This window comes from Panulirus ornatus, chromosome 1, assembly GCF_036320965.1.
Source record: "Panulirus ornatus isolate Po-2019 chromosome 1, ASM3632096v1, whole genome shotgun sequence".
Taxonomy (NCBI): Eukaryota; Metazoa; Arthropoda; class Malacostraca; order Decapoda; family Palinuridae; genus Panulirus; species Panulirus ornatus.
The window spans coordinates 54,444,140-54,458,187 of NC_092224.1; the positions used below are offsets into that span (position 1 = coordinate 54,444,140).

The 14,048-nt window shown below is 42.8% G+C and overlaps 1 protein-coding gene and 1 long non-coding RNA gene across 2 annotated transcripts in view; one reads left to right on the forward strand and one right to left on the reverse strand.

Annotated features, from left to right (window-relative positions):
- LOC139749023 (uncharacterized) overlaps positions 1-14,048 on the reverse strand; it is a 1,138,420-nt gene that overhangs the window by 1,074,250 nt on the left and 50,122 nt on the right. The window contains exon 2 of the long non-coding RNA XR_011712871.1: positions 7,988-8,092. This is a non-coding gene — a long non-coding RNA (uncharacterized lncRNA). The remainder of the gene's footprint in view (positions 1-7,987; positions 8,093-14,048) is intronic.
- The window catches only part of mRpS6 (mitochondrial ribosomal protein S6), a 50,748-nt gene that overhangs the window by 22,188 nt on the left and 14,512 nt on the right, over positions 1-14,048 (forward strand). The gene's annotated exons all lie outside the window — the stretch shown is intronic.

Sequence of the window (14,048 nt, forward strand, 5' to 3'; positions counted from 1 at the left end):
CCCATCCCCAAGAAATCTCTGTTATACATTATGACAAATGTGGAAAGAGGATGGTATGGAAACAAATGGGTAAAAGCTGAGACATACCTCAAAATTTCAAATGTTCAGTGGTTTTCCTCAGGAGATAACGATGCCAGCATTCGGCGGTACTGTGTTCCCAGCAAGTGATGGTCACCCAGTTGGACGTCTTAGCGTGTCACTCTCTGATTGGATCATTTGTCCTGCTGCCTCAAGCCATTCACAGCGATCTCCACTACCTGACATGACCAGTTGCCTTGGCCAACCATTCTGTGATAGTGTGAGAGCTTACCTAGAGGAAGGGATTAAGAATAACGTTAACACAGTGTCTGGGTTCATCTGCTGGTCACATCAAGCAGCGGAGATTGCTGTGAATGGTTGGAGGCGGCAGGACAAGTGATCCAAGCAGAGAGCAACACACCAAGGCATCCGACTGGGTGACCATCACTTGCTAGGAAACACAGTCCTGCCAAATGCTGGAATCAGTACCTCCTGAGAAAGACCATTGAACAGTCAAAACGTTGAGGTATATCTTAGCTTCAACCTGTTTGTTACCATACCATCCTGTTTTCCACATATCTCATTATGTTTTATTATTTTTCTTTATGATACTTTGTTGCAGTCTCCCATGTTAGCGAGGTAGCTCAAGGAAACAGACGAAAGAATGGCCCAACCCACCCACATACATGCCCACGCATGCACATATACATACCTATACCTTACAACGTGCACATACATATACATACGCAGACATTATGTTAGTGAGGTAATGCAAGGAAAGAGACGAAAGAATGGCCCAACCCACCTACATACACATGTATATACATACACGTCCACACACGCACATATACCTACATATACATTTCAACGTATATACATATATATACATACACAGACATATACATATATATACACATGTACATAATTCATACTTGCTGCCTTTATTCATTCCCGTCGCCACCCAGCCACACATGAAATGACAATCCCCTTCCCCCGCATGCACACGAGGTAGCACTAGGAAAAGACAACAAAGGCCACAATCATTCACCCTCAGTCTCTAGGTGTCGTGTATAATGCACTGAAACCACAGCTCCCTTTCCACATCCAGGCCCCACAAAACTTTCCATGGTTTACCCCAGACACTTCACATGCCCTGGTTCAGTCCACTGACAGCACGTTGACCCCAGTATACCACATCATTCCAATAATTTCTATTCCTTACACGCCTTTCACCCTCCTGCATGTTCAGGCCCCAATCGCTCAAAATCTTTTCCACTCCATCTTTCCACCTCCAATTTGGTCTCCCACTTCTCCTCGTTCCCTCCAACTCTGACACAAATATCCTCTTTGTCAATCTTTCCTCATTCATTCTCTCCATGTGACCAAACCATTTCAAAACACCCTCTTCTGCTCTCTCAACCACACTCTTTTTATTACCACACATCTCTCTTACCCTTTCATTACTTACTCAATCAAACCACCTCACACCACATATTGTCCTCAAACATCTCTTTTTCAACACATACACCCTCCTCCACACAACTCTATCTATAGCCCACTCCTTGCAACCATATAACATTGTTGGAACCACAATTCCTTCAAACATACCCATTTTTGCTTTCCGAGATAATGTTCTTGCCTTCCACACATATTATAACGCTCCCAGAACTTTCTCCCCACCCTGTGAGTCACTTCCACTTCTATGGTTCCATCCGCTGCCAAATCCACTCCCAGATATATAAAACACTTCACTTCCTCCAGTTTTTCTCCATTCAAACTTACCTCCCAATTGACTTGACCCTCAACCCTAATGTACCTAATAACCTTGCTCTTATTCACATTTACTCTCAGCTTTCTTCTTTCACACACTTTACCAAACTCAGTCACCAGCTTCTGCAGTTTCTCACCTGAATCAGCCACCAGCGCTGTATCATCAGCAAACAACAACTGACTCACTTCCCAGGCTTTCCCATCCACAACAGACTGCATACTTGCCCCTCTCTCTCTATCAACTCTATCATATGCCTTCCCCAGATCCATAAATGCTACATGCAAATCCATTTGCTTTTCTAAGTATTTCTCACATGCATTCTTCAAAACAAACACCTGATCCACACATCCTCTACCACTTCTGAAACCACACTGCTCTTCCCCAATCTGATGCTCTATACATGCTGTCACCCTTTCAATCAATACCCTCCCATATAATTTACCAGGAATACTCAACAAACTTATTCCTCTGTAATTTGAGCTCTCACCTCTATCCCCTTTGCCTTTGTATAATGGCACTATGCATGCATTCCGCCAATACTCAGGCACCTCACCATGAGTCATACATGCATTAAATAACTTTACCAACCAGTCAACAATACAGTCACCCCCTTTTTTAATAAATTCCATTGCAATACCATCCAAACCTTGCCGGCTTTCATCTTCCGCAGAGCCTGTACTACCTCTTCTCTGTTTACCAAATCATTCTCCCTAACCCTCTCACTTCGCATTCCACCTCGACCAAAACACCCTATATCTGCCACTCTATCATCAAACACATTTAACAAACCTTCAAAATACTCACTCCACCTCCTTCTCACTTCCCCACTACTTGTTATTACCTCCCCATTAGCCCCCTTCACCGATGTTCCCATTTGTTCTCTTGTCTTATGCAATTTATTTACCTCCTTCCAAAACATCTTTTTATTCTTCCTAAAATCTAATGAAACTCTCTCACCCTAACTCTCATTTGCCCTCTTTTTCACCTCTTGCACCTTTCTCTTGACCTCCTCCCTCTCCAAGTCATTTACACTATTTTCCTGCAAAAATCGTCCAAATGCCTCTCTTTTCTCTTTCACTAACAATCTTACTTCTTCATCCCACCACTCACTACCCTTTCTAATCTGCCTACCTCCCACCTGTCTCATGCCAGAGGCATCTTTTGCACAAGCCATCGCTGCTTCAATAAGTACATCCCATTCCTCCCCCACTTCCCTTACGTCATTTGCTCTCACCTTTCTCCATTCTGCACTCAATCTTTCCTGGTACTTCCTCACACAAGTCTCCTTTCTAAGCTCACCACTCACTTCACCCCAACATTCTCTTCTTTTCTGAAAATGTCTACAAATCTTCACCTTTGCCTCCACAAGATAATGATCAGACATCCCTCCAGTTGCCCCTCTCAGCACATCAACATCCAAAAGTCTCTCTTTCACACGCCTATCAATCAACACGTAATCCAATAACACTCTCTGGCCATCTCCCCTACTTACATACGAATACTCATGTATATCTCTTTTTAAACCAGGTATTCCCAATCATCATTCCTCTTTCAGCACACAAATCTACAAGCTCTTCACCATTTCTGTTTACAACAGTGAACACCCTATGTACACCACTTATACTCTCAACTGCCACATTACTCACCTTTGCATTCAAATCACCCATCACTATAACCCGGTCTCATGCATTAAAGCTGCTAACACACTCACTCAGCTGCTCCCAAAACACTTGCCTCTCATGATCTTTCCTCTCATGACTAGGTGCATAGGCACCAATAATCACTCATCTCTCTCCATCCACTTTCAGTTTTACCCATATCAATCTAGCATTTACTTTCTTACACTATCACATACACCCACAATTCCTCTCACCAACCCCTGACTTTACTCCCAAGACTTTCCCAAACCACTCTTCCCCTTTACCCTTGAGCTTCGTTTCACTCAGAGCTAAAACATCTTTGTTCCTTTCCTCAAACATGCTACCTATCTCCTTTTTTCTCATCTTGGTTACATCCACAGACATTTAGACACCCGTCTGAGCCTTCCAGGAGGATGAGCCTTCCCCGCATGACTATTCCTTCTTTTTCCCCTTTTAGAAAATCAAAATACAAATGGAAGGGTTTCTAACCCTTGCTCCCGTCCCCTTTAGTCGCCTTCTACGACACACGGAGAATGCATGGGAAGTATTCTTTCTACCCTACCCCCAGCGATTTTTTGGGTTTTGGAATATTTGCATATACATAATGTGATTTGCATATACATAATCTCATTATGTTAATTTATTTTGCTTTGTCGCTGTCTCCCGCGTTAGCGAGGTAGCGCAAGACAACAGACAAAAGAATGGCCCAACTCACCCACATACATATGTATATACATACACGTCCACACTCGCAAATATACATTCCTATACCTCTCAACGTATATATATATATATACACACACAGACATATACATATATACACATGTACATAATTCATACTGTCTGCCTTTATTTATTCCCATTGCCTGAAATAACAACCCCCTCTCCCCGCATGTGCGCAAGGTAGCGCTAGGAAAAGGCAAAAAAAGCCACATTCGTTCACACTCAGTCTCTAGCTGTCATGTATAATGCACTGAAACCACAGCTCCCTTTCCACATCCAAGCCCCACAGAACTTTCCATGGTTTACCCCAGATGCTTCACACGCCCTGGTTCAATCCATTGACAGCACCTCGACCCTGGTATACCACATCGTTCCAATTCACTCTATTCCTTGCACACCTTTCACCCTCCTGCACGTTCAGGCCCCGATCACTCAAAATCTTTTTCACTCCATCTTTCCACCTCCATTTTGGTCGCCCACTTCTCCTCGTTCCCTCCACCTCTGACACATATATCCTCTTGGTCAATCTTTCCTCACTCATTCTCTCCACGTGACCAAACCATTTCAAAACACCCTCTTCTGCTCTCTCAACCACACTCTTTTTATTACCACACATCTCTCTTACCCTTACATTACATACTCGATCAAACCACCCCACACCACATATTGTCCTCAAACATCTCATTTCCAGCACATCCACCCTCCTCCACACAACTCTATCTATAGCCCACACCTCGCAACCATACAACATTGTTGGAACCACTATTCCTGCAAACATACCCATTTTTGCTTTCCAAGATAATGTTCTCGACTCCCACATGTTCTTCAACGCTCCCAGAACTTTCGCCCCCTCCCCCACCCTATGATTCACTTCTGCTTCCATGGTTCTATCTGCTGCTAAATCCACTCCCAGATATCTAAAACACTTCACCTCCTCCAGTTTTTCTCCATATCTAAAACACTTCACTTCCTCCAGTTTTTCTCCATTCAAACTTACCTCCCAATTGACTTGTCCCTCAACCCTACTGTACCTAATAACCTTGCTCTTATTCACATTTACTCTAAGCTTTCTTCTTTCACACACTTTACCAAACTCAGTCACCAGCTTCTGCAGTTTCTCACATGAATCAGCCACTAGCGCTGTATCATCAGTGAACAACAACTGACTCACTTCCCAAGCTCTCTCATCCACAACAGACTTCATACTTGCCCCTCTTTCCAAAACTCTTGCATTCACCTCCCTAACAACCCCATCCATAAACAAATTAAACAGCCATGGAGACATCACACACCCCTGCCGCACACCAACATTCACTGAGAACCATTCACTTACCTCACTTCCTACACATACATGTGCCTTACATCCTCGATAAAAACTTTTCACTGCTTCTAACAACTTGCCCTCACACCATATATTCTTAATACCTTCCACAGAGCATCTCTATCAGCTCTATCATATGCCTTCTCCAGATCCATAAATGCTACACACAAATCCATTTCCTTTTCTAAGAATTTCTCACATACATTCTTCAAAGCAAACACCTAATCCATACATCCTCTACCACTTCTGAAACCACACTACTCCTCCCTAATCTGATGCTCTGTATATGCCTTCACCCTCTCAATCAATATCCTCCCATATAATTTCCCAGGAATACTCAACAAACTTATACCTCTGTAATTTGAGCACCCACTTTTATCACCTTTGCCTTTGTACAATGGCACTACGCAAGCATTCCTCCAATCCTCAGGCACCTCACCATGAGTCATACTTACATTAAATAACCTTACCACCCGGTCAACAATACAGTCACCCCCTTTTCTGAATAAATTCCACTGCAATACCATCCAAACCCGCTGCCTTGCCAGCTTTCATCTTCCGCAAAGCCTTTACTACCTATTCTCTGTTTACCAAAACATTCTCCCTAACCCTCTCACTTTACACACCACCTCGACCAAAACACCCTATATCTGCCACTCTATCATCAAACACATTCAACAAACCTTCAAAATACTCACTCCATCTCCTTCTCACATTACCACTACTTGTTATCACCTCCCCATTAGTCCCCTTTACTGAAGTTCCCATTTGTTCCCTTATCTTACGCACTTTATTTACCTCCTTCCAAAACATCTTTTTATTCTTCCTATAATTCAATGATACTCTCACCCCTACTCTCATTTGCCCTCTTTTTCACCTCTTGCACCTTTCTCTTGACCTCCTGCCTCTTCCTTTTATACATCTCCCAGTCTTCTCTTTCACTAATAATCTTACCTCTTCATCCCACCACTTTCCCACCCTTTCTAATCTGCCCACCTCCCACGCTTCTCATGCCACAAGCATCTTTTGCACAAGCCATCACTGCTTCCCTAAATACATCCCATTCCTCCCCCACTCCCCTTACATCCTTTGTTCTCACCTTTTTCCATTCTGTACTCAGTCTCTCCTGGTACTTCCTCACACAAGTCTCCTTCCCAAGCTCACTTACTCTCACCACTCTCTTCACCCCAACATTCTTCTTTTCTGAAAACCTCTACAAATCTTCACCTTTGCCTCCACAAGATAATGATCAGACATCCCTCCAGTTGCATCTCTCAGCACATTAACATCCAAAGGTCTCTCTTTCGCGTGCCTATCAATCAACACGTAATCCAATAACGCTCTCTGGCCATCTCTCCTACTTACATACATATGCTTATGTATATCTCGCTTTTTAAACCACGTGTTCCCAGTCACCAGTCCTTTTTCAGCACATAAATCTACAAGCTCTTCACCATTTCCATTCACAACACTGAACACCCCATGTACACCAATTATTCCCTCAACTGCCACATTACTCACCTTGCATTCAAATCACCCATCACTATAACCCAGTCTCATGCATCAAAACTACTAACACACTCACCCAGATTCCCCAAAATACTTGCCTCTCATGATCTTTCTTCTCATGCCCAGGTGCATATGCACCAATAATCACCCATCTCTCTCCATCCACTTTTAGTTTTACCCATATCAATCTAGAGTTTACTTTCTTATACTCTATCACATACTCCCACCACTCCTGTTTCAGGAGTAGTGCTACTCCTTCCCTTGCTCTTGTCCTCTCACTAACCCCTGACTTTACTCCCAAGACATTCCCAAACCACTCTTTCCCTTTACCCTTGAGCTTCGTTTCACTCAGAGCCAAAAAATCCAGGTTCCTTTCCTCAAACATACTACCTATCTCTCCTTTTTTCTCATCTTGGTTACATCCACACACATTTAGACACCCCAATCATTATGTATATGCAAATATTCCAAAACCCAAATACTGAAACACTTCTGGCCCAGTCATTTTGGATCAGGGATACTTGACCTGTATCAACATTCATTATTTTTTAACATGCCCTAACTTTATCAAAGACATTATGATTAAGGTCACTTTGTCAGTAAACTTTGTTCTTTACACACAAAGTAACTCATTACCATGAGAATACACCCAGTAGATATAAATTACCAGCAGATCCTGCTCCCAGACACCCATTATCTTTTCACAGTGACTAACATGCCATGGGCAAAACATTCCTCAATCAAAGCTAGTTCAGTTGAAATGAGAATTAGAAAAACAATGCAAAACTTAATCAGGGCTCGACATTTTTTAGACCTGTTTCTTACTGCTTTCACTGTGAAATTGTACTTGGTCCAGTATGCAAATAAAGTTTCAGAAATTTATAGGAGAAAACAAGAACTGATCTCCAAGTGCATTATAAAATGTGTGGAGTGGTGAAGGGGTGAAAAGTACAAAGGTTACAGGAAGGAGAAAAGTTAAAAAAGGAAGAGGATCCCATATCTTACCTGTTTTGAGGAAAGGAGGTATCATAATATTCAGTCTCTAAGTGACTGGTCTCAGCACAAAGTCTGTAGGAAGCAGCAGCCAGACACATGCCTGAAGTTGAAACCCTGGTGGCAGAGAGACATGGATGTGAGTGACATTTAAAAGAGATATGGGGAAATTGTTTTTAGCACTATTGAATTCAACTAGTTTACTCTTCCCCATTCAGAGATGTTGCACAGATCTGAATTTAGAGAGGAATCATATTTAGTATAAGAAAGAGAATGGGTATTATGATAAGGGGAGGGAAAGTGAGCTGGATGTGTAAAGTGGAATTAGCAGCATAATCATAAATAGGGTTTGAAGTTGCAGGGAAATCATTTATGAAGAAAATTCGGTTCAATTCATTTCTTATATTGATGCAGGCTTACAGGAAGTCAAAGTTCGAAGCCCACAACAAAAGGTCTGTACTGAAGAGACAAACAATATGTTCCTCAGACCATTGGTTTGTCGTACAGGAAGACTGTACAATGCTATGTTACACATGACAGTATGACTAAGGTTTAGATGAAGATTTGCAAAATATTCTGATGAAAACATATCTGACAGGAAGAACAGAAAAAATAGCTAACGCTTCCTAATCATGACCTTCTAATATCCTACCTAACTAGTAACATGCTGTTGACAACACTTGGTGAGGAAACATCCTCTAACTGCAAAGTACAAGTATGGATATCATTGGACAAGGAGACATCTAGCTGGGAAACACTGGTGTGCAACTAATACAGTTGGGTGAGGAGACATTCGTTAACTGGGAAACATTAATAAACTTTCATGCACTAGAAAGTATAAGTATGGTCATTTTGTGCTTTTGCACACTCTGCATGCCACTGTTATTGATCACTCTTTCAATCAATTCTGTGTTTTATCATTTCACTGACACTTGTAGGTACTATTGTGCTGAGAGAAACAGAGGGAACTCTGTCTTAACCTAGTAAAAACTTCAGACTTTGCAAAATATGTGAGAGAGGTTTGAAATCCCTAGTAATTCAACCCCTGTACTTTTCAGTATATGGGCACTGCAAAACACAATGAACAAGAGTGTGGTCATTTGCATTTTTTGTACAATTTGCAACTGGTCTTGATCATTTTACCAATCTTTGATCTTTTCACTTCATTGCCACTATGCAGGTCATCACCGTTATCACTGCTTGGTCTGTGAATCACCTCCCAGAGGTATCTGTACCCCAGGTGAAGTCTGGAGAATGAGGTTTGCACTGATCTCTTGTTCATTCTGTACTTTGAGTAGTCTGGAGGAAGGCCGCCAATGAGATTCTAATGGAGGTATATATCATCCTCCAGGCTTCATAGGATGTCAAGTGGTTGCGAGTCTCCCACTCCCTGATCTGAGTCTTGATGTGTGAGACAGGGGGCAGTAACCAGTAGATTTCTCATCTTTCGCTGCCCCTTGTGCTGCAAGCCTCTTGACATCCTTGTTCCCATCAATGCTACAGTGGTAATGGGACCATATGAAATGCACACTCTTCTCCTGCAACACAATACTCTTGAGTTTCTGATACATGGCTTGCACAAGCAGCTCATTCTTGGGGGTATCTCCTCATATTGATTGCAGAGCACTCTGGTCGTCGGTGACTATTGCGATGTCATTCATAGATTGTCGCTCTCCAGCTCCGACAAGAGCAAGGGCGGTGGTGATCGCCACCAGCTCGACCTGGGTCAAGGAGACTCCATCAGAGACCCTGAAGGCCTCCCGACAGAAACTCTGCTCTCTCTGAAAGCAATACCGCAGCCTGCCTGTTTGTCCTCCTGGATGGACCTGTCAGTGTAGATCATCATAGACTCTTTGGAGAGGTGGGATCTTTTGGCAAACTCCTGCTGCAGCTGGATCTCAGGTGGCGTTCTTCATGGGGAGGGTCATGACCAGATTGGGGACTTCCCATAATGGGATGTCAGGTACCCTTCCCATCTTAAGGAACTGCTTGCACCCCACTCCTTCGAAAAGAGATTGCACAGTGGCAAGCAATTTGTTGTTGAACTCCTTCCTGGTCTTAGGCTTGGTGAAAATATTGTAGAAGAGCTTGTTGTCTCATAGATTGAGGCTGTGGAAGAGCTGCCCAGATGCTACCTCTAGGATCCTTACCATGATGGCCAGGCATCCAGCCTCTCCCCCTGCATTTTCAAGACACACAGAGGTGATGCAGCCAAGCATGATCCTCACAGCCTTGTCTTGTATTCCCTCGAGCATCTGCACTTTGGTCTTCTTGACATCAATTATGTTGCTCACGTGATAATCTATAACAGATCTCACAAGCCAAATGTAGAGTTGCCTGAGGGAGATTACTGAGGAACCAACGCTCCCACCAGCCACTCTGCACAGCAGACTGAGGCAAGCATTGCAGGACTGTTGAAGGATGTGGATCTAGTACTTGTAACGGCTGATAGTAGTAGGTAACATTGTCAGTGCTCATGCCCTGTATGTGAAACACAGGACTCCTCTTGAGTCTGCCAATGAGAACCTTGGTCTTGGTGGGTCAGATTACTAGGCCTATGAAGCTACACACTAGTAAAATTGTCGAGGGCACACTGCAGGTCTCTCATTTCTCAATTGTAAGGCAATATTATCTGTGTAGATCATCTTGACAGTGATTTCCATCTTGATGCACACTATCACATTCATGAGCACATTGAAAAAGGTGTGCAGCATGACTCCACCCTGAGGGTGCCAAGCTCCATCTTCTTCCAGCCAGAGTACACCCCATCCAGGTACACAGATACATACCTGTCAGTCATGTAATCTTTGATGATCAAGAGCATCTTGCCTCTCATGATGTTGCCGAGTTCTTCAAGGAGGGCAATCGGGTTTGCCCTGTCAAAGGTCCCTCTGAGGTTGATGAAGGCTGTGTACTTTGCCTGGACATTGCTCTTGACTCAGTGAATGCAGTTGTGGGTACTCCACCCAAGCAGGAAGCCACAGAGACACTTGCTGAGTCAATGATTCATTAGACGCTGGAGCTTCTTGATGACAAGCCTCCCAAAGACTGTAAAGACAGGATGTTAGAGGTATTGACCTCATCTCGCCTGGCTGCCCAGGCTTGGGGATAGGGATGACGATGGCCTTAGGCATTCTGCCCTCCAAATGGCATTATACAGATAGAGGAGTGAATTACCTCTGAGGGATAGAAGGGTGCAGATGACTTCATAGATTATTCCATCCTTTCCTGGACTTGTTAACTTTCTTGGCTTCAGTGCAGCTTTTAGCTCGAATTCAGTGAAAGGCACACCATCACCAAGACCCTCTCGCCTGAGGGCTCAGTTGATTTTGTATGGTCACTATCCCTCCTTCTTTAAGGGCTGCCAAACTTTGAAGGGAAGACCATAATACCAAAAGGCTGTCGACCACTGGGTGATAAGCTCCTTTGATGGCAGTCGGATTTGGGTGTCTTGGTTCTCTTTTCTTGCCATTGATATTGACCTTGTTGACTACTGAAAACAGGGGGTTTGGTGGTTGATCCCCAGAATAGAGCTGTTCCAGTCCCTTTCCTTGTAGCCCTCTTGACCTCATTTACCTGTTTGGCCCTTTGCTGCACGATGGTATAGTTGTTCGGTGTTGGATTGAGCAGGCAAGCCTGCTTGACTGTTTTGTAGGCTTTGTTGATTCTCTTTACTGCTTCATCTCCATTGTACCATGTGAGAGAAGAGGGCTCTTGTGTCTAGCTGATGACCTCTACCCCTCCTGGCAAAACTGGTAATGATCCTTTCACTGTTCTGCACTAAATCCTTCTCTAAGAAATCAATGTCAGGGTCACTCCAGGAAGACATCCTGACAAGAGTACTCATCATACCACACCTGCAATGACTCCATGGTCTTATCTCTGTGCTTAGAAGTAACTGACAACCTCTTTCTTATGGGAATACTCCTGAGAAGCTGTCTCAGCATTTCAACATTTGATACGATGGTGTAACAATCAGATGCAAGTTCAGCACCAACCTCTGTGTCATAGTGGAGTCCGACATTGTTTAACAGGATTACGTAATTGAGCTTATTTCTTCCCGTATGGGTTGGAAAAACTCTGTTGCAGAGCTGTCAACTTTGTCAGACAAACAAAAAAAAAGGGGAACAAATCGCAAAAAAGGAAAATTCTAGTATAAACAAAAAGAAATTTTGCAAAACGAAACTTACAACCGTGCACAATACAGGGTGCACTTTCAGTACAGGAAAGTGTGATGTCTAGTGCTCAAGCTGTTACCTCCATTTGTTTATTTATATGTATATAGTCCACAATTGTTCACTTTAAAACCATCAAATTATCTAATCTGAATGCCATTCACTCCTAAAATCTATTAAAATCTGAAGCACAAACTTGACATTGTGCAGTAAATTCATCCTTTCTCGATCACACAATGGAGGGCCACTTCCTGGTGTATTCTGACCAAAAAGTTTGCTTCTTCCTGCTTGATTTTATACCCAAAATCGATGCCATGCAGAAGTGACTTCACTCTTCTCCAGCTCACCATCGACTCACTCAGTGATACGTAGCACACTATGCAATACAAACAACGGCAAGCAAAACATCAGAGCATGAGGACCAAGTTTTCCCACGTGGGAGATTTTCCTTATTTGTAATGGTAATATGAACATTTTCATTAATTAAAGAGTAGCCACACTAAATTTTGCAGGCAAGGATCGGGTTTATACATAGCAGTTCATTTCATTATTGTCAGTTAATGGTCAAGGCCCAAATAAGCTGATGTGATGATGTAACTTACATGCTGAAGATTTGACTTTTCTAGCAAAATTTTCATTGTTACTCTATCATTCTTAGAAAATCTTTGTAAATTAAATTTTACTACTTTGAAGAACAGCAATAGATGGAAGTGAACTAGTAATTTCTTATCAACTTCTATACATAATAATTTTGCATGACTTTTTGAAGCCTTAGGAGTAGGACTAGACTGTTTACACAAGCTAAAGATATGATTGGATAGCAGGACCTGCCATGCAACAATTTGTTTGGTCATTTCCACAAAATGGATGAATTGACCAATGTCCAACTTATCTAGTACACTGCATTAATGTTTGTGTGCACGATGAGAACATACACTTTATATTGAACAATGCACCCGTGAACTTCCCATACGTTACATATATATGAACAGTCGCCCTGAATTTCAAAAAACTTTTTACTATGAAAATCATAGCCATATTTACCTCAAAAAAATAATATATAAAAAGCATAACATAATGGTTGGAAGCTCTATTATTGATATTCACTACTCTAATGCGATTGTGCCTGACTGTTCTATTTCTGCCCAAGTTGCAGTGGATGGCATTATGATCTCAATAAGGACAGCAATATCATTGTTAACATAGGTCTCAAGTCTGTAGATCTAACAATTTGTCCTTGATAACAATGACAATAGAGCAGCCACAGGTGTCTGTTATCCTGACCATAAGAGCAATGCACCCATCACCAATGTAAGGCTGGGGTGCCAGAGTTGCAGGGAGGGATTTCCTGACAAACACTATCAGGCCTCTGGTAAGCAGGGGCCCCCCACTGCCATTCGTGGTCTTGACGCTGGGTTATGTAAACACAATGTATCCTGGTATTTTGTGCTTTAACGGCTCCTGATGTTTCATCTCCTGGAGGCAGATAACATCCATGCTCTGTGACAGTGCATACTGCTGTTCCAGGGTTATAGCCTTATGGGCAAGCCTGTTAACGTTCCAAGTGATGATTTTCAAGGTACTGGGAGAAAGGGGGACAAGAATACCGAATCATGATGAAGAGGGAGGCTCTGCAGTGTTGACATAGTAGGCTACATCAGCTCAAATTTCATCTTGTATGCTCAGTAAGAAATTCCACCTCTGAAACATAAGGCCAGGCATTGGGCACCAAGCTGCTATCAGTAAGCTTCTGTATGGATTTGCCACTCAGGCTTCTCAATATGGCAGCCCTACAGGCATCGCTGATCTGTGCCTGTATGCAGTTGTCCAGTTCCAGATACAGACTTAGTAAGCCATTAGGTGACCAAAGGGAATCAATGTTATTAACCAGCCTCTGA